Here is a 20,283-nt window from a genome sequence, read left to right on the forward strand (position 1 = left end):
CTGTCTTGAGATATACTTCTGACGCTTTCACGTCATCGGCTGGTTCACTGGTGAGGTAGCGCCTCGAAGCCTGGCTGCTGGTCCTGAGGGACAGTCGGTCCGATATATTTGTTCACACGGATAAACGTCATCTGCTGGTTCATTGGTGAGGTTGCGCCTCGAAGCCTGCCTATTGGTCCTAAGGAGGGTGTGTGGGACTATCGTGAGATCTACTTCTAACGCTTTCACGTCATCTGCAGGTTCACTAGTGAGGTAGCGCCTCGAAGCCCGGCTGCTGGTCCTGGGGGAGCGTGTGTGGGACCGTCTTTGAGATATCCTTGTTCAGACGCTTTCACGTCATCTGCAGGTTCACTAGTGAGGGAGCGCCTCGAAGCCCGGCTGCTGGTCCTGGGGGAGGGCGCGTGAGACTTTCCGTGAGAGATGCTTCAGACGCTGCACGTCATCTGCTGGTTCACTGGTGAGGGAGCGCCTCGAAGCCCGGCTGCTGGTCCTGGGGGAGGGCGTGTGAGACTCTCCGTGAGAGATGCTTCTGACGCTTTCACGTCATCTGCTGGTTCACTAGTGAGGGAGCGCCTCGAAGCCTGGCTCCTCGTTCTGGTAGGAGGGGCTGCCCGTAGCCGATTGTGAGTTATATGTATTTAAATTAGCGACACAGAGCCGACCGAACTAGAAAAAAAATAGACATTTGTTGACGTTTTTCGTTCGTTCTAACTTCTTTTTTTTTTTAAAGTTTGAGTTTATTGAAGGAAAAAGAAATAGGGGGTGGGGGGGGGGAAGGGGATATAATCAACATGGTAAGCATTACACATAATTAGCAATACAATAGAAGCTCTCAATAAAAGCAAATATGACAAGCATGAAAAATACAAACAAAAGAAAGAAAAAATATCATATAATACAATAGAACTTGATATCATAACAAAAGGCAATAATGTAGCAAGAAAATCAAATCATGGTGGCTTACGCACCTCAACTGTGTCAGGGTCTGGAGAGGTATGTGCTGGAGCAGAGGAGGAGAGATAGGATACCAAAGGGGACCAAATCAAGTCACGTTTAACTGCCAGGGAAACGGGAGATACGTAATTAGTATCTAGGCGATGATGGAAGCAAACTGCATTCCACCAAGAGTGGTAGGAGACATTTGCAGCCTGTTTCCAATTAGAAGTAATGGTATGAAAAGCCACAGCAACTAGAAGGTCAAGTAATAGGTAATGGGGGGGGCGATCGTGGAAGGCTTGGTGATAGGGAACCTAGAAAAACTTGCAAAGGGGAGAAGGGAATCTGAAATTGGACTATCTTTTGTATTTGCTTCCAGACTAAGCACCAAAACGTGGAGATAGGAGGGCATTCAAACAACATGTGTTTGAGATCTGCATCGGGACAGGGACAGGACCAACAAATAGAGGATGTGTCAGGTGAAAAACGGGACAAAGTGTGTGGAGTGCATAAAGTTCTGGTATAAATAAAATATAAGGTTTGGGTATTATTAGCAGCTCTAGAGGTTTTATGAAGCTTAGCCCATATTTTGTCCCAAAAAGGTAATGGCCAATCCTGAGCAAGATCCAATTCCCATGCGATCTCAATTCTAGTGGAGTATCGAAAAGAGTTATAGATAGCAGAGGCTGATGGAGAAGTTTCCAATAATGAGGAGGTATCTTTGCGGTCCAAAGGAATAGCGTTAGAAGGAGCCAAGGAGCGAAGATATCAGATCAGGACAGGGAGAAGGGCATTGTATTGCGATCGAGCAGAGGAGGGCAATGAAAAAGAGGATTTAAGAGCTTGAAAAGAGAGAGGAGTGTCTTGGGAAATTAGTTGGGAGATCCAACACAGTCCTTTAGAGTACCATGTCTTCCAAAAAATAGTGCAATTACGTATTTTGAAGAGAGAGTTGTGCCATATCGGTTGTTCGTGAAGGGAAAGGAGAGACGGATAAGATGATGATATATAAGGGAAAAGAAGAGTGCGAGAATGAGATATAACAGGTGAACGAAAGCGAACCAAGGAAGACGTGAAGGATAATATTCGCGAAAAGTAAAAGGGGAAAGAAAAGAGGATTCCATACTTAACCAGACGGGCGGATAGTACGGAAGGTCAGAAGAGAACCAACGGATCGATTGCTTCAAAGAAAAAGCTCGATGATACTCTCTGAAATCCGGAAAACGTACACCAGACTGGGCCTTATCCTTGCGCAATGAAGCCAAAGCTATCCAAGAGCGTTTACCATTCCATAAGAACCAAACACCCAGGTATTTGATCTTAGATGGCTGCCATGACAAACCCGTTTGGGAAAAGAGATGCTTTTGACAGATAGGGTTTAGAGGTAGAATCTCGCATTTATCAGCATTGAGACGATAGCCAGAAACCGCGGAGAAGGAAGACACCTGTTGGAGAAAAGAGCGAATAGAGGAAATAGGATCAGAGCAATAGAAAAGAATATCGTCAGCATAGACCGACAGTTTAACCTGACGTGAACCGAATTTAAAACCAGAAATACTGTTGTCCATACGAATTCTGGTAAGAAAGGGTTCCATGGCTAGAACAAAAAGTAAGGGGGATAGAGGACAGCCTTGTCGTACACCCCTGTGTAATAAGAAGTAGTCCGAGGTCCTTCTGTTGACAAAGATGGAAGCCTGTTCGTTCTAACTTCTAATCCGACTCAAAGCCTTTGTTCCGTTCAATGCATTTCACACAAGGGTCAGAAATGGCCTCTCTCAGCCCCCGCTCCAGGACTCGGGACCTGGGAGGGCCACGAAGAAGCATGGATGGGCCACGAAGAAGCACAGGAGGGCCATGAAGACGGTTAGGTGGGCCATGAAGAAGCATGGGTGGGCCACGAAGAAGCATGGGTAGGCCATGAAGAAGCATGGGTGGACCACAAAGAAGTACAGGTGGGCCATGAAGACGCATGGGTGGGCCATGAAGAAGCATGGGTGGGCCATGAAGAAGCATGGGTGGGCCATGAAGCATGGGTGTCCCACGAAAAAGCATGGGTGGGCCATGAAGATGCACAGGAGGGCCATGAAGAAGCATGGTTGGGCCATGAAGAAGCATGGTTGGGCCACGAAAAAGCACAGGAGGGCCACAAAGAAGCATGGGTGGGCCACAAAGAAGCATAGGTGGGCCACAAAGAAGCATAGGTGGGCCACAAAGAAGCACAGGAGGGCCACGAAGACGGTTAGGTGGGCCATGAAGAAGCATGGGATGGCAATTAAAAAACATGGGATTACCATCAAGAAGCTTGGGATGGCCATGAAGAAGCATGGAAGGGCCATGAAGAAGCATGGGGGAGCCACAAAGAAGCATGGGAGGACAATGAACAAGCACGGGAGGGCCATTAAGCAGCACGTGTGGGCTATGAAGCAAAACGGGATGGCCATGAAGAAGCACGGTAGGGCCATATAGACACACAGGAGGGCCATATAGACGCACTGGAGGGCCATGAAGACGCATGGGTGGGCCATGAAGATGCGTGGGTGGGCCATGAAGATGCGTGGGTGGGCCATGAAGAAGAATGGGTGGACCATGAAGAAGCATGGGAGGGTCATGAGGAAGCGAGGAGGGGCTATGAAGACGCATTGGTGGGCCATGAAAAAGCATTGGTGGGCCATGAAAAAGCATGGGATGGCCATGAAGAAGCATGGGATGGCCAGGAAGAAACACGGAAGGTCCATGAAGAAGCATGGGTGGGCATGGGCGATCCGCTTGGTCTCCATGGCTGCCATCACCGTGCTAGCCGCCCGCATCTCTTTGGGAGCTGCTGGGGTGTTGGTGCAGCGGAACTTAAGAGAGCACTTGAGACACACACACAAGGTGGGGGGTGGGTAACCGGTGGGGCTTTAGGCCATGAATAAGCATGGAAGGGCCATGAAGAAGCATGGGGGAGCCACAAAGAAGCATGGGAGGACAATGAACAAGCACAGGAGGGCCATGAAGCAGCACGTGTGGGCTATGAAGCAAAACGGGATGGCCATGAAGAAGCACGGTAGGGCCATAAAGACACACAGGAGGGCCATATAGACGCACTGGAGGGCCATGAAGATGCATGGGTGGGCCATGAAGACGCATGCGTGGGCCATGAAGACGCATGGGTGGGCCATGAAGATGCATGGGTGGGCTATAAAGATGCGTGGGTGGGCTATAAAGATGCGTGGGTGGGCTATAAAGATGCGTGGGTGGGCCATGAAGAAGCATGGGATGGCCAGGAAGAAGCATGGAAGGTCCATGAAGAAGCATGGGTGGGCATGGGCGATCCGCTTGGTCTCCATGGCTGCCATCCCCGTGCTAGCCGCCCACATCTCTTTGGGAGCTGCTGGGGTGTTGGTGCAGCGGAACTTAAGAGAGCACTTGAGACACACACGAGGTGGGGGTGGGTAACCGGTGGGGCTCCAGGCCCGTAATCCTGCAACTCTTGGGCCTCGTGGCTCAGGGCCTGCCACCACGCCGACTGAAGGAGGGTCCCCTGAAGAACCACTGCTGCCACGGACACCGGGGTGGCCTGAAGCGCGGGGCACCCCTTGAAAAGTTTGCAGCATAGCCATAGAGCATATTCTCTACCACACTGACTGCAATACTTTGCCCTCCTGCCTCTACACCTCCACGTGAGCTGACTTGGGCACGCTTCTCACACGTGGGCTTGTGTGAAGCTCCGGACACTACTGATGCGCTGTTAAGGACCATGGATTTGTCGTGCAATCTCTCGCCCTGGAACCCTCCATTGCTGCCGGCCCTCTATATCTGGCCCTCTGCCTCCTAGTGACGACACGATGGGCAAGCCCAGAGCAGAGAAGTCACAAGCACAGCCCCCGGAGGTGGAGCCGGCACCCCCGAGCACGGAGAGTGTGGAACACCCAGAGCCCCCCACCCATGGGGACCATAATGACTGTGAGAAGGTGGCCTGATATATGCTTTCCACTAGTTCTAGTGGGCACCTTGTATCAGTCCAAACGACCCCTTATGGTGAATGGTTAAAGACAACCTTTATTGAAAGCTATCCTAGTGGTAGCTATGGAGAACAGCCTTCAGGCTAAGACTTGAAGGATTGTAAAGCAGCTTGTTTTACCAGTCTATAATCTCCTGAATGACCAAATGAAAGGAGAACCACACCAGGTATATATTAAAAATATATGTATTAAGATAAATCACACCCCTCTAGTCTCTTTATGAGACTGGAGTTCGAAGTACTTAGTTTACAAGTTAGCAAGGATCAGTAATAGCACAAATACACGTTTGGGCCCTAGGGGCGTACCAAACCATATACCAAACAAGCATTGGCATGGCCAATAGGTCTCACCTTTGGGACCTTATAAGTGTTTAGCCATGCAACAGTTGCATAACTAAATACTTATAAGGTCCCAAAAGCGAGACCTATTGGCTATGCCAAGCGGCCATGCGGCCGCGAAAGTTAAAGTGATCGCGATCGCGTTCAAACATCAAATCGGCCGTCCGGCAGTGAAAGTGAAAGTAATCGCGGTAAAGCGTGGCGCGCGCGCCCGCGCACATGCACTGTAGCTCTAGGCTGGCCTGGTAGCACTTTTTGGAGCCCTCTCAATAAGTCTCGCCAGACCAGCGCATGCGCTGGGTCAGGCGAGACCTAAAAAGTGGTATAAGAACCACGACTAGGATAGACACAAGGCCTAGAGCCTGTAGAATCGCAGGGACTCCAAGGAACCACTCAAGGTAGTGACACAGGGGACCCACGGGGGCTGTGTGCAGTGTGTAAACAGAACCGCGGGTTCCCATTATCTTCTATGGGCAATGTCGCGGTTGGAAATGTAAAGATTAGGGACACTTAGAATCGAGTCAGGACCAAACCCTTTTGGACTTAAGAAGTTCTAGGACTAGCACCCACGGGAGCACCGGAGTACTCGAGTTATCTCACCCAGGGAAGGCGGGTGCATAGGTGTCTTTTGGTGTCGGGTCGCGTCGTCTATTTCAATGGGAGCCTGCAAAGAACTGCTGCTGCCGTGAAGAGGAGAAGTGTCCGAAGAGATCCAAGCCTGGATCTAGGATGGAAGGAACCTGAAAGCAGAGGGGACAGAGTCTGGGTCACTTGCCAGTGACCGAGGGCAGGATGGACCAATGCCCACAGATGTCGGGTGCTTCATGTGAGTTGATGGGTGTCTTGACTCTTCAGCCACGAGGTCCAGGAGGTGTTGACGAAATCCACAAGCCGAATTCGAGCTATTCCACGAAGTCTGTTGAGTGCTGTGGTGTCGGCGACCAGAATGGACCCAACAAGCCTTGGCAACGGCAAGTCACTGGAATTCAGAGAATTCAGAGAAAGGACTGCGGTCGCTATCCAACACTTTCCCTACTGTTGCACTCACTGGAATTGGAATAATAATTTGTACCCTTCCGCTATCCAACACTATCCCTACTGTTGCACTCACTGGAGTGGGAATAGTATTTTTTACCCCTCCGCTATCCAACACTCTCCCTACTGTTGCACTTACAGGAGTTGGAACAGTAAATTGAATTCCTCCACTATCCAACAATTACCGTACTGTTGCACTCACTGGAGTTACATTTGGTGTAGGTTTAAAGACGTGGTGGCAGTAGGTAAACGAGATTTACGATGGCACTCGGATGGTTGACGATCTAGTTTTCAGGTAGTTACAACATATATATAAATATTGTTTTACGGCACATAGCGGCAGCTGCACAAGATTACAAGAGGAATAAGTAGAAATACATAGTAACCCTATTAAAACGGAGAGTTACTACGTACTGTAAAATGGACGGGCGATAGAGTAAAAGCGCAGCTCGGGAGCAGCCTCAAGGAGGCGGGGCGGGAGCACAGTTTTCCTCGAGGGATTGGTGATGAGGTTTAATTAAGACGGTGGCAGCACAGGCCAGTCGGATGCTATTAGGGAGGTGGGTTCAAGTATTTGTTAAGGAGAAGGAGTTTCATTTTCTTCTTGAAGAGGGGTAAAGATAGATTGTCGCGCGGGTCTTGGGGGAGTGCATTTAGGTAGGGCTTTTGATAATTTATTTGAGAGGTAGATTGCTTCCCCCCCCCCGTGTCGACCGCTTTGCGAGTCATGCATGCAGTTTTGAGTCTAGCTCTTGCCTCGATTGGAAGCCACTTGAGCTGCTTGAGAGTGGGACTGGTGTGGTCATAGTGCCCCGTCCCCGATAGGCGCCTGGCCGCCTTGTGGAGTGTTGCTTTCAAAGGAGCTAGGTGTGTTTTTAGGACACCTGTAATCATTGAGTTACCTTAGTCTTAAGTAAGAAAAAACCTAACCTTGATCCCGCCGACCTCGCCAACTTTCGGCCTATCTCCTTGCTGCCGGGTATCAGTAAGGTGGCTGAGAAGCTGGTGAACAGCCGCCTTTCGGACTTCTTGGAAACCAACTCCCTTCTGGGCGACTCCCAAACGGGTTTTCGCCCCGGACAGGGGACTGACACCGCCCTGCTGGCGGTCGTGGAGAATGCGAGGAGCATGCTGGATTCGGGAGGCTCAGTGGCAGTGATCCTCCTGGATCTCAGCGCTGCTTTTGACACCGTGGACCATCAGGTGCTTCTCCAACGGCTCTCGGGGGTGGGGATCACGGGTCTGGCCCTCAAATGGTTCGCCTCCTTTTTGGAAGGTCGCTCATTTGAGGTATGGGAAGGCCAGGAAAAATCATCTTCATCCCCTCTCCAGTGCGGTGTGCCACAGGGCTCTTCATTGAGCCCTACCTTATTTAACGTTTACATGGCCCCCCTGGAGAGTGTGGTACTGCCGCTGGGTATTAAACTCATCAGCTATGCTGATGATACCCAGCTGGTGGTTGGCCTTTCCCAGACGGCGCACCATCCCGACCGGCTGCACACGTGTCTTGGAAAGATCTACACGTGGATGTGCAGCTCAGCCCTAAAGTTAAATGGTTCCAAGACGGAATTGATGCTGCTGGGGAACTCTTCTCCATCTTTGTCCCCCAGCAGCTGGCCTGACTGTCTTGGACCGGTACCCCCCCCCAAGCAGGAGATCAAGAGCCTGGGGGTATGGCTGGAGCAGGACCTATCGTTTAAAACCCATGCTAAAAAAACTGCCGGCGTGTGCTTCGGCCTGCTCCGCTCTTCCCAGAAGATTCTGCCTTTGCTCCCAGTAGCCACTCGTAGGCTTCTCATCCAGGGACTTATCATCTCGCGACTGGATTTCAGCAATGCGCTCTTCCTGGGCGCTCCCGAGGCTACCCTGAACAAACTTCAGCAAGTGCAGAACGCGGCTGCTAGGCTCCTGACGGGTCTCCCTAGGCGTCAATCTGCCCGCCCGGCGTTGAGGGCATTGCACTGGCTCCCGGTGAGGGACAGGGTGAAATTTAAGTCACTCTGTATCGCCCACAAAGTTTTGCATGGGGTAGGTCCACCTATTCTGGAGGAATTGGTCCAGCCCTACAAGGCCTCTCGTTCTCTCCGCTCTGATCATCAACATCTCCTTCAGGTTGGCAGGGTGAAAAAGGCAAGAACCGGTGGTAGAAGATTCTCAATAAATGTGGCCTCTCTGTGGAATTCATTGCCCTTACATCTGCGCTCGGAAGCTAGTCTCCTTCGGTTCCGTAAACTCCTAAAAACTTTTTTGTTTGCCGTTTAATCCCCTTATCCTTGCAGTAGCGGTATGTGCCGGCAAGCGCTGGGATGCCTATTGGTAACCAGGCGCTATATAAAACTCAGAATAATAATAATAATAATAATAAGTTTGCGTTGTTTCGTTTGTTTAGCTGTGTGCATTTGTTCAGGAAAGAGGCGAACTACTGAAGGGCAGTTCCTTTGATGCGTGCACTCTTCCAGAGGGTGTTTAGGGGGATGTCATGTTTGACAGAAGCCGGCCGAGAGGTCCAGGATGACTAGGAGTCATGCATGCCGCTCCATCGTCTAGAGATCTGTGCAGGTTGTCTACGGTGTTCAATATAGCAGTGTCTATACGGCAGCCTTTCCTGATGCCCGAACTGGAAGTTGTTGTGTAGGTTGTATTCTTCAATGTGGGTGCTGAGTTGTGTAAGCACACATTTTTCGATTGTTTTGGCGAGGAGATGGAGCTTGGTTATGGGTCTGTAATTATTAAGGTCCTTCGGTTAGGCGTCGGTTTTTTGTGACGAGGAGGGTTACTTGTCGAGTTTGAGGGGAGCCAGCATGGAGCCGCTGGAGAGGGAGGAGCCGAGATTTTGGTCCATACAGGAGAGATGATGGGATGGAGCTTTTCAACAAGTGCCGCAGATGTCGGTGTGCGATGTCGGCTTCATGCTCATAAGTGATTTGTGAACTTCTTCATGGAAATGGCTGAATTCAGAGCAGGTTGCGTTGTTTTTCAGTTGCAGGGAGTGGAGGTTGGTGAGCCGTGTTGTTCAGGGGAAGACAGTCAACATTTGGAGGAGGGGTTTCGGATGGGCCCTTTCCACAGGGGGCATCCTTGGTGCATGGAAGACGGGTGGGAGGCTCAGGAGGGAATTCGATACAAGATACTTTTTCAGGGCAAAATGTTGCAAATTCTTCACTGCGTTTGGTCGCGTTGTTAATTGAGTGTTGAGGGAAAGAGGACGTTTGCTGCTTGATGATGTTGAATTAATCTTTGAGTCTGTTCTTAGAGCGGTCAAGTTGTTCTCGGAAACAGGAGGATTTGTCTCTGAAGATATGTTTTTTGTATTTTAGGAGTTCCGGGAAGGCAGACGCCAGCTACACCCGACACTGGAACACAAACGGTGTGTCAGGAACTGTGAGGAAGGTGGTTTCCTTACCTGTCACCTGTGTAGACTGAAGAGGGAGCTTCGGACTGCGAGTACGCTGGAGCTGCTCTTCCTTCGATCAACTCCTCGCGGAACCCGCTTCGCGGGTCCCGCTTCGCCTCTGGGTCTTTGTTTAGCGCTGCTGGAAGTGCGCTGTGACTGTGAGTTCTAACTTCAGACAGAGCCTCTGTGGCGGTGGTGTGGGCAGGGCTGCGAGCGTGGTCAGGCGAGGACTTCAAGTCCCAGGAGCGCCTGACCCTCGGCATCACCAGCAGCTGACCCGCTCTCCCTGCTGGCTCCTCCCCCGCCTCAGCGCGGCTATAACCCTCCCTTGTGATACCGCAACGCGGGAGCGCGCGGGAGCGCGCCGGGAGAAGCCCGGGACAAGGGCGGGACCGTCTGAGGCCGTCAGAGGCTGCAGAAGGCTGGGCTGGGCCCCCTCCCTTGGTTCTCCGGTATTAAACCTGTGTGACACTGCTTTTATAAATTGTATTGTCTTTTAGGATTTTGAGTTGTTTTATTCTACAATTGTTTTAATTGATTCTTACTCCCCGTTTAATATAGCCTCATGACGGCTAAAAAACTACGCTCTGGGCGAGTGATTGTGGGGAGATCAGGGTCTAAAACCAAATCTAACCCCCTTCGGAACAAAATTGCAACTTCCATGCAATTGAAAGGTCAATGTCAGCTTTTCAATTTTTGGGACAAAGGGAAAGATAAACCCACTGATCTGCAGCCCCCGAATGAAATCCCAGGGTCTAACGATTCGGTGCCTGTTAATGGGGTCATTGATGTTTCCTCTAGCTTAAGCATGGTTGCCAGTCAATCTTTGCCTATTTTAGTTAGTCCCGAAGTACTAAGGGGCTCGCCTTCGGCGTCAAATAATGATAAAATTGTCCCCTCCCAAGTTGCCCTAATGGATGTTCCTAAAGTTTCAGTGAATACTGATCCTTTGTCAGTCGCGTTAGTTAAATCCCCTGTAGTAGGGAACGATTTTACACTGCCCGACATTGATTTAACAGCTCATAGGGCGCGGGTGGGATCATTACAGGGGAACCGTAAAGGCGTGCCTTTAGAGGAAGCAATAACTATTTCAAGTACCGGTCCTCTAAGAAGCACTCCTTCGAATAAACTAGATTTTTCCCTTTCTCAATTAAACTTTACATCTTGTTCTGGTCCAGTGTTGAACAATTTAGCTGAGGGCTCTCCAAACATTAATGGGAGGCTAATTTCTAATTCTTTGTCCTCTTTGGAATCAATTCTTTCTTCGATTTTGAGTTTGCTCGAAAAATTTGTGGGAGGTTCGGAATGTATTTTTGACACTGTAACGCAAATTTTGCAAGTTCTCTTGCTAAGTAAAAATGAGTTAGTGTCAGATCTTCCCATACCATCGGCTTCTCCATTGGTGCCCCCAAAAATAGGCACTCCTCCCGCTTCGGCAGTTTTGGATTCAGCTCAATCTGCTCCTTTGATAGAGGGTGATAAGGAAAAGAAGCTTGTAGCTCTTCCTGCTGTCCCCAATCCTGCCAAAGTGGTTTCGGCTGGCGCTAATTGTATAGCTCCAATGAGTGACAAGATAGAGGTAATAGCAACATCTCCTCTCATTCCCAAATCCGTAATTCCATCTCTTTTTCCGATATTCTCCTTGCCATCTAGCAAAGAAGAGGAGATTCCCAAAGTAAATACGGGATTGTTGGGAAAAGTGAGTCCCCTGAAACACAAAAAGATTAGAATGAAGAAGAGGAAACCCATTCGAAGATTCGCTAAAAAAAGACAGAGGAAACTTCTTTTTGATAAGAATGCTGAATTAAGTTCAGAAGATTCCCCGCAGGTGGAGCAGTCCCCTACCTCTCATGTAGAAGCTAGGGTTGTCTCGCCTAAAGAAGACGCCCCTGTCTCTGGTTTAGGTCCTATAAGCTTTACCAATTCTTTCTTCCCCAAGGTTTCCCACCCTTCCGCCAATCCTTTTTCAGCTTATTGTAATGTTAAAGCAGGATCTTGCCAAGTTATTTCTAAGGTTAACACCTCTTCCGTCATCCCGTCCCCTAATTCCCTAAATCCTTCAGCAAGACCCTTTCAGGTTCCACCTTCAATGTCAGTTATTCTCCCAAAAGAAAAAATAAGTGTGGATACTTTATATCTTGATTTTTCTCCCTTGTTTGAACCAGATTTAATTTTAAATAGATCTGCCCTATTGATCTGTTTTAATGAGATTGAAAGTTTGAAATTAATTCAAACGTCTGACTTAGATGTTGTATTTCTCCTTAACTCCTTCGTGGGGAAACCAATAAGATCAACAAGGGTGAAATTCCATTCGAAAGTTGTGTTAAATCTTGTTCTACAGTGGGCAGAGGAATTTCAAGTTAGAGGGATAGATGTCATGCCACACTTTGGGGAAAAATGTACTCAAAGGATTCTTGCCAATTCTTCACTATCACTTCCCTCTAATACGGGTGTGCTGTTGCCGGATTGGTCTAATCTTAGATCAGAGGACCTAAAAATTTGTGTGGCTAGGAATGAAAGGCTAGTTTCATACAAAAACGCTCCCCTTAAGCAGACAGGGAAGGATGACCAATTTAAATGGAGTTGGTTACCTGGAGTTCTAGCGAGTAAATCCGCTCCCTGTTCTAAACAACCTTCCAATTTTTAACAGAGAGCTGAAATTTATCTCATGGAACACTGCCGGATTCAAGGATTATAAGGAGAAATTGGGTTTCTTGCATTCTCAAAAGGCAGATATAATTTGTTTGCAAGAAACCTGGGTTGAAGGAAGATTAGCTTTGGAAAAAGACTATTTTGTTTTGGAATACAATGCAACCAGCACTAGAAGAGGTCATGCTAAGGGAGGGTTAGCATGCTTGTTATCTAACAGATTGCAATGGAACTATTCACACTATTTAGATCCAGGGAAACTGTTTCAAGCAATAACCCTAAAAGATGTATTTGAGGATTGCCCTAATAGATTGTTGATTGTGGTTAATATTTATATTCCCCCCAATTGTAGTTTTAATACTGGTTTAAAAAATGTGTTCACTTTTTTAACTAAAGCGTTAGATGTCTCCCCAACTCCGCATGTGTTAATGTTTGGGGACCTAAATTGTAATATATCTACCTGTGGGTTGGAGTTGTTTAGAAATATTCAATTGGAAGAGTCTCTGAATATTCCTCCTGCCCAGTTTCCGTCTAAAATTAAAACTAACAAAAGAGGTAAACTTATCTTAGATGGTTTACTTAAAGTTGAATGCTTAATAGTAAACGGGAGGCTTCCGTCTGACACCCCGGCAGCTTATACTCGTAAATCTAATAAGGGAAAATCTATTATTGATTTTATCATGGTAGATTATTCCGGTTTTCACCTACTAAAGGATATGAAGGTCATTGAGTCTATTCTTAGTGACCATAATGCATTGATGCTTTCTGTCTCTGTTAATCTTCAGAAAGTGGATCCGTGGAGTCTGGATACAGATCTTGTGAATTTTGATTCCAGCTCTGGGAAATGTTTTTGGAACCCTTGTACTATTGAAAATGTAGTGCCTCTTTTGTATTTTACTGTTGAGAATTTACCCCTCTGGGAAGGGAGAGTGCTGTTAAGTTTTTTCAATTTTTTAGATTCTGTAACCGCTAGCGCAAAAAAGAAACCAGGTGTGAAACAATCCCTCGTAGTCCCTCATCCTCTACGGGCTTTAAATAGAGAAATAAACAAAGTGGTAAGGGGACAATTTTTATTCTTTACTCAAGAAGCTAAGTCTAAGTTGTTTATCTTAAAAAGAAGGAGAGTTAGACTTAAGGCCCGTTTAAAACGTTCTAAGGAAGATGCCCTCTGGATTCAACTGAGGGAAGCTTCTTATAATGGCCAAGCCAAGACATTCTGGTCCTTAATTGGCAAAGGCTGTGGTACTAGAGCCAGTCCTACGCCTATTGCCATTGAGGAACAGGTGTGGGTTCTTTATATCGAGAAGTTGTACAGTAATAATAATTCTCAAGTTTTTAATGTCGAATCTGATAATGTCTCACGTATACTTAACTGTCCAACGGAAAAGGAAATTGAATATGCCATTAAGAATATGCGTTCCTCTGGTGCGATGGGCCCTGATAAAATCCCAATTTCAGTATTAAAACACCAGAGTGAACTTTGGAGTAAAATACTCTTTCCAGTGTTTAAATTTTGTTTTTCTAATGGAACAGTCCCCCCCTCCTGGAAAGGAAGTATTATTGTCCCTTTATATAAAAAAGGGGCAAGAGATCTACCGCAAAATTACCGTCAAATCGCTCTGCTTGATGCCATTGGTAAGGTTTTCGCAAAATGTGTGCTTACTTTAATGAATCAATGGGTATCTGAACATAAAATTCTTCCCATGGAGCAAACAGGTTTTAGACAAAATCATGGAACTTTAGACAACCTGACTGCATTGCAAGTTATTAATGAAAAATATGTGAAAATCCGTGGTGGTCAGGTATATGGCGCCTTTATTGACTTCTCCACCGCCTTTGATAAAGTAGATAGAATTTTGCTGTGGAGAAAGTTATTTAACTTAGGTATGCCCCCATTCCTGATCAAGTTAATTCGCGCCCTTTACTCTGACACCTGGTGCAGAGTTCTACTTGGAGGTGAACGTGGTGTATCTAAATTAATTCCCACTTCCAATGGGTTGAAGCAAGGTTGCCTTTTGGCTCCATTGCTATTTTCCTTGTATACGGTTGATTTACCCGTCACACTTTCCGCTTGCGCCGGTATTGCCCCGTCCTTGGGTGGTGTTCCAATTGCATGCCTTATGTATGCAGACGATATCCTAATTTTGGATCTCACCCCAAAGGGCCTGAACAATCGGTTGCAAGCACTCTCTGAATTTGCGGAAAGTCATTTCCTATCAATAAATACGGCAAAAAGCAAAGTGATTTGCTTTTCTGGTAGAAAGAAGTCTAAATGCCTTAATTATCCATGGGTTGTGGGGGGGAAAAAACTGGAATGTGTGAAATCATACACCTTCCTAGGTAAAATTGTCACTTATAATTTAAGTGACAAACTACACATTGACAATAACTCTCGGAAGGCTATTTGTCAGGGAAAGAGTTTAGTTTCCCTGTATAAAGCCACAGGTAGAAGGCATTTTTCTATTCTTTTAGATGTTTTCAGAGCGAAAGTTCCGGCCTCCCTGTTATACGGAATTGAGTTAATTGATGTAAAAAAGTGGAGTTTTTTAAACCCTGTGGAAGGGAAAATTTTACGCAGTTTAATGTCTGTAGGTACAGCAAATTCGACTGCTTCTCTGAGACAGGAATTGGGTTTACGTAGCAGTTGGGTTCAAGGTCTGGCAAGTATAATACGTTGGGTAGTAGCTTTATCTAAAGGTGAACCTAATACCTTAAGAGATCTTATAAAAAATGAATTACTAGGATCTTTTAATGATTTCTCCCTGATTGTAAAAAACTTCAGATTTGCCGTGTTGCAATTGAAATTGGATGAGGAGACTTTATTTTTATTATCCTCTCATCCATTAAAAACTGTTCTGAAGTCAGCCTCTTGGGAATTGGGGTTTTGTCAGGATAGAGACTTCTGTTTAGCGAAAAGAGGTGGTACGCCTGTTATTGATTCTTATACCCTGCGGAAAGCTCAATCGTATATGTTTTGGAACATTTCCCATGGCGTCAGGCGCCTTGTGTTCTTATTAAGACATAATTTGCTTCCCCTGAAAGCTCTACATGCCAGCTGGTATGGTCATTCGGCATGCTGTGATCTTTGTCAATTGTATGATCAGGACTTAGATCATGTCATGTTTGTTTGTTCTGCACTGATGTCTTGCAGGCGTAGATGGTTAAGACCAATTTGCTTACAACTCAACATATTATCTGCTTCTTCATTTAAGGCAGCCTTGATTAATCCTCCTAATGAAATGTTTGCTTTTAAACTGTACAACTTTTTTAAATGTTTTTTGGACCTGTATTAAGATGTCTCGAGTAATTGTGATGGAATAATGTATTATGTATTTTTTGTTTTGCATGTATATGTTGTTTTATGTGGACCTCATAAAGAGTTCCTTATCATAATAAAATAAACTTGAACTTGAACTTGAACTTGATTTTAGGAGTTCGGCCTGGAGGATCGAGAGATTAAATTCCGATGGTTGCTGTCTTCAGTTTCTTTCAGCTAAACGGAGTTTGCGCCCTTCGTGGGGGAGGGCGTGTGAGACTCTCTGTGAGAGAAGCTTCTGACGCTTTCACGTCATCTGCTGGTTCACTAGTGAGGGAGCGCCTCGAAGCCTGGCTCCTCGTTCTGGTAGGAGGGGCTGCCCGTAGCCGATTGTGAATTATATGTATTTAAATTAGCGACACAGAGCCGACCGAACTAGAAAAAAAATAGACATTTGTTGACGTTTTTCGTTCGTTCTAACTTCTTTTTTTTTTTAAGTTTGAGTTTATTGAAGGAAAAAGAAATAGGGGGTGGGGGGGGGGGAAGGGGATATTATCAACATGGTAAGCATTACACATAATAAGCAATACAATAGAAGCTCTCAATAAAAGCAAATATGACAAGCATGAAAAATACAAACAAAAGAAAGAAAAAATATCATATAATACAATAGAACTTGATATCATAACAAAAGGCAATAATGTAGCAAGAAAATCAAATCATGGTGGCTTACGCACCTCAACTGTGTCAGGGTCTGGAGAGGTATGTGTTGGAGCAGAGGAGGAGAGATAGGATACCAAAGGGGACCAAATCAAGTCACGTTTAACTGCCAGGGAAACGGGAGATACGTAATTAGTATCTAGGCGATGATGGAAGCAAACTGCATCCCACCAAGAGTGGTAGGAGACATTTGCAGCCTGTTTCCAATTAGAAGTAATGGTATGAAAAGCCACAGCAACTAGAAGGTCAAGTAATAGGTAATGGGGGGGGCGATCGTGGAAGGCTTGGTGATAGGGAACCTAGAAAAACTTGCAAAGGGGAGAAGGGAATCTGAAATTGGAATATCTTTTGTTTTGCTTCCAGACTAAGCACCAAAACGTGGAGATAGGAGGGCATTCAAACAACATGTGTTTGAGATCTGCATCGGGACAGGGACAGGACCAACAAACAGAGGATGTGTCAGGTGAAAAACGGGACAAAGTGTGTGGAGTGCATAAAGTTCTGGTATAAATAAACTATAAGGTTTGGGTATTATTAGCAGCTCTAGAGGTTTTATGAAGCTTAGCCCATATTTTGTCCCAAAAAGGTAATGGCCAATCCTGAGCAAGATCCAATTCCCATGCGATCTCAATTCTAGTGGAGTATCGAAAAGAGTTATAGATAGCAGAGGCTGATGGAGAAGTTTCCAATAATGAGGAGGTATCTTTGCGGTCCAAAGGAATAGCGTTAGAAGGAGCCAAGGAGCGAAGATATAAGATCAGGACAGGGAGAAGGGCATTGTATTGCGATCGAGCAGAGGAGGGCAATGAAAAAGAGGATTTAAGAGCTTGAAAAGAGAGAGGAGTGTCTTGGGAAATTAGTTGGGAGATCCAACACAGTCCTTCAGAGTACCATGTCTTCCAAAAAATAGTGCAATTACGTATTTTGAAGAGAGAGTTGTGCCATATCGGTTGTTCGTGAAGGGAAAGGAGAGACGGATAAGATGATGATATATAAGGGAAAAGAAGAGTGCGAGAATGAGATATAACAGGTGAACGAAAGCGAACCAAGGAAGACGTGAAGGATAATATTCGCGAAAAGTAAAAGGGGAAAGAAAAGAGGATTCCATACTTAACCAGACGGGCGGATAGTACGGAAGGTCAGAAGAGAACCAACGGATCGATTGCTTCAAAGAAAAAGCTCGATGATACTCTCTGAAATCCGGAAAACGTACACCAGACTGGGCCTTATCCTTGCGCAATGAAGCCAAAGCTATCCAAGAGCGTTTACCATTCCATAAGAACCAAACACCCAGGTATTTGATCTTAGATGGCTGCCATGACAAACCCGTTTGGGAAAAGAGATGCTTTTGACAGATAGGGTTTAGACGTAGAATCTCGCATTTATCAGCATTGAGACGATAGCCAGAAACCGCGGAGAAGGAAGACACCTGTTGGAGAAAAGAGCGAATAGAGGAAATAGGATCAGAGCAATAGAAAAGAATATCGTCAGCATAGACCGACAGTTTAACCTGACGTGAACCGAATTTAAAACCAGAAATACTGTTGTCCATACGAATTCTGGTAAGAAAGGGTTCCATGGCTAGAACAAAAAGTAAGGGGGATAGAGGACAGCCTTGTCGTACACCCCTGTGTAATAAGAAGTAGTCCGAGGTCCTTCTGTTGACAAAGATGGAAGCCTGTTCGTTCTAACTTCTAATCCGACTCAAAGCCTTTGTTCCGTTCAATGCATTTCACACAAGGGTCAGAAATGGCCTCTCTCAGCCCCCGCTCCAGGACTCGGGACCTGGGAGGGCCACGAAGAAGCATGGATGGGCCACGAAGAAGCACAGGAGGGCCATGAAGACGGTTAGGTGGGCCATGAAGAAGCATGGGTGGGCCACGAAGAAGCATGGGTAGGCCATGAAGAAGCATGGGTGGACCACAAAGAAGTACAGGTGGGCCATGAAGACGCATGGGTGGGCCATGAAGAAGCATGGGTGGGCCATGAAGAAGCATGGTTGGGCCACGAAAAAGCACAGGAGGGCCACAAAGAAGCATGGGTGGGCCACAAAGAAGCATAGGTGGGCCACAAAGAAGCATAGGTGGGCCACAAAGAAGCACAGGAGGGCCACGAAGACGGTTAGGTGGGCCATGAAGAAGCATGGGATGGCCATTAAAAAACATGGGATTACCATCAAGAAGCTTGGGATGGCCATGAAGAAGCATGGAAGGGCCATGAAGAAGCATGGGGGAGCCACAAAGAAGCATGGGAGGACAATGAACAAGCACGGGAGGGCCATGAAGCAGCACGTGTGGGCTATGAAGCAAAACGGGATGGCCATGAAGAAGCACGGTAGGGCCATATAGACACACAGGAGGGCCATATAGACGCACTGGAGGGCCATGAAGACGCATGGGTGGGCCATGAAGATGCGTGGGTGGGCCATGAAGATGCGTGGGTGGGCCATGAAGATGCGTGGGTGGGCAATGAAGATGCGTGGGTGGGACATAAAGAAGCATGGGAGGGCCATGAAGACGCTAGGGTGGGCCATGAAGAAGAATGGGTGGACCATGAAGAAGCATGGGAGGGTCATGAGGAAGCGAGGAGGGGCTATGAAGACGCATTGGTGGGCCATGAAAAAGCATTGGTGGGCCATGAAAAAGCATGGGATGGCCATGAAGAAGCATGGGATGGCCAGGAAGAAACACGGAAGGTCCATGAAGAAGCATGGGTGGGCATGGGCGATCCGCTTGGTCTCCATGGCTGCCATCACCGTGCTAGCCGCCCGCATCTCTTTGGGAGCTGCTGGGGTGTTGGTGCAGCGGAACTTAAGAGAGCACTTGAGACACACACGAGGTGGGGGTGGGTAACCGGTGGGGCTCCAGGCCCGTAATCCTGCAACTCTTGGGCCTCGTGGCTCAGGGCCTGCCACCACGCCGACTGAAGGAGGGTCCCCTGAAGAACCACTGCTGCCACGGACACCGGGGTGGCCTGAAGCGCGGGGCACCCCTTGAAAAGTTTGCAGCATAGCCATAGAGCATATTCTCTACCACACTGACTGCAATACTTTGCCCTCCCGCCTCTACACCTCCACGTGAGCTGACTTGGGCATGCTTCTCACACGTGGGCTTGTGTGAAGCTCCGGACACTACTGATGCGCTGTTAAGGACCATGGATTTGTCGTGCAATCTCTCGCCCTGGAACCCTCCATTGCTGCCGGCCCTCTATATCTGGCCCTCTGCCTCCTAGTGACGACACGATGGGCAAGCCCAGAGCAGAGAAGTCACAGGCACAGCCCCCGGAGGTGGAGCCGGCACCCCCGAGCACGGAGAGTGTGGAACACCCAGGGCCCCCCACCCATGGGGACCATAATGACTGTGAGAAGGTGGCCTGATATATGCTTTCCACTAGTTCTAGTGGGCACCTTGTATCAGTCCAAACGACCCCTTATGGTGAATGGTTAAAGACAACCTTTATTGAAAGCTATCCTAGTGGTAGCTATGGAGAACAGCCTTCAGGCTAAGACTTGAAGGATTGTAAAGCAGCTTGTTTTACCAGTCTATAATCTCCTGAATGACCAAATGAAAGGAGAACCACACCAGGTATATATTAAAAATATATGTATTAAGATAAATCACACCCCTCTAGTCTCTTTATGAGACTGGAGTTCGAAGTACTTAGTTTACAAGTTAGCAAGGATCAGTAATAGCACAAATACACGTTTGGGCCCTAGGGGCGTACCAAACCATATACCAAACAAGCATTGGCATAGCCAATAGGTCTCACCTTTGGGACCTTATAAGTGTTTAGCCATGCAACAGTTGCATAACTAAATACTTATAAGGTCCCAAAAGCGAGACCTATTGGCTATGCCAAGCGGCCATGCGGCCGCGAAAGTTAAAGTGATCGCGATCGCGTTCAAACATCAAATCGGCCGTCCGGCAGTGAAAGTGAAAGTAATCGCGGTAA

This window comes from Triturus cristatus, chromosome 12 (genome assembly GCF_964204655.1).
Source record: "Triturus cristatus chromosome 12, aTriCri1.1, whole genome shotgun sequence".
Lineage (NCBI taxonomy): Eukaryota > Metazoa > Chordata > Amphibia > Caudata > Salamandridae > Triturus > Triturus cristatus.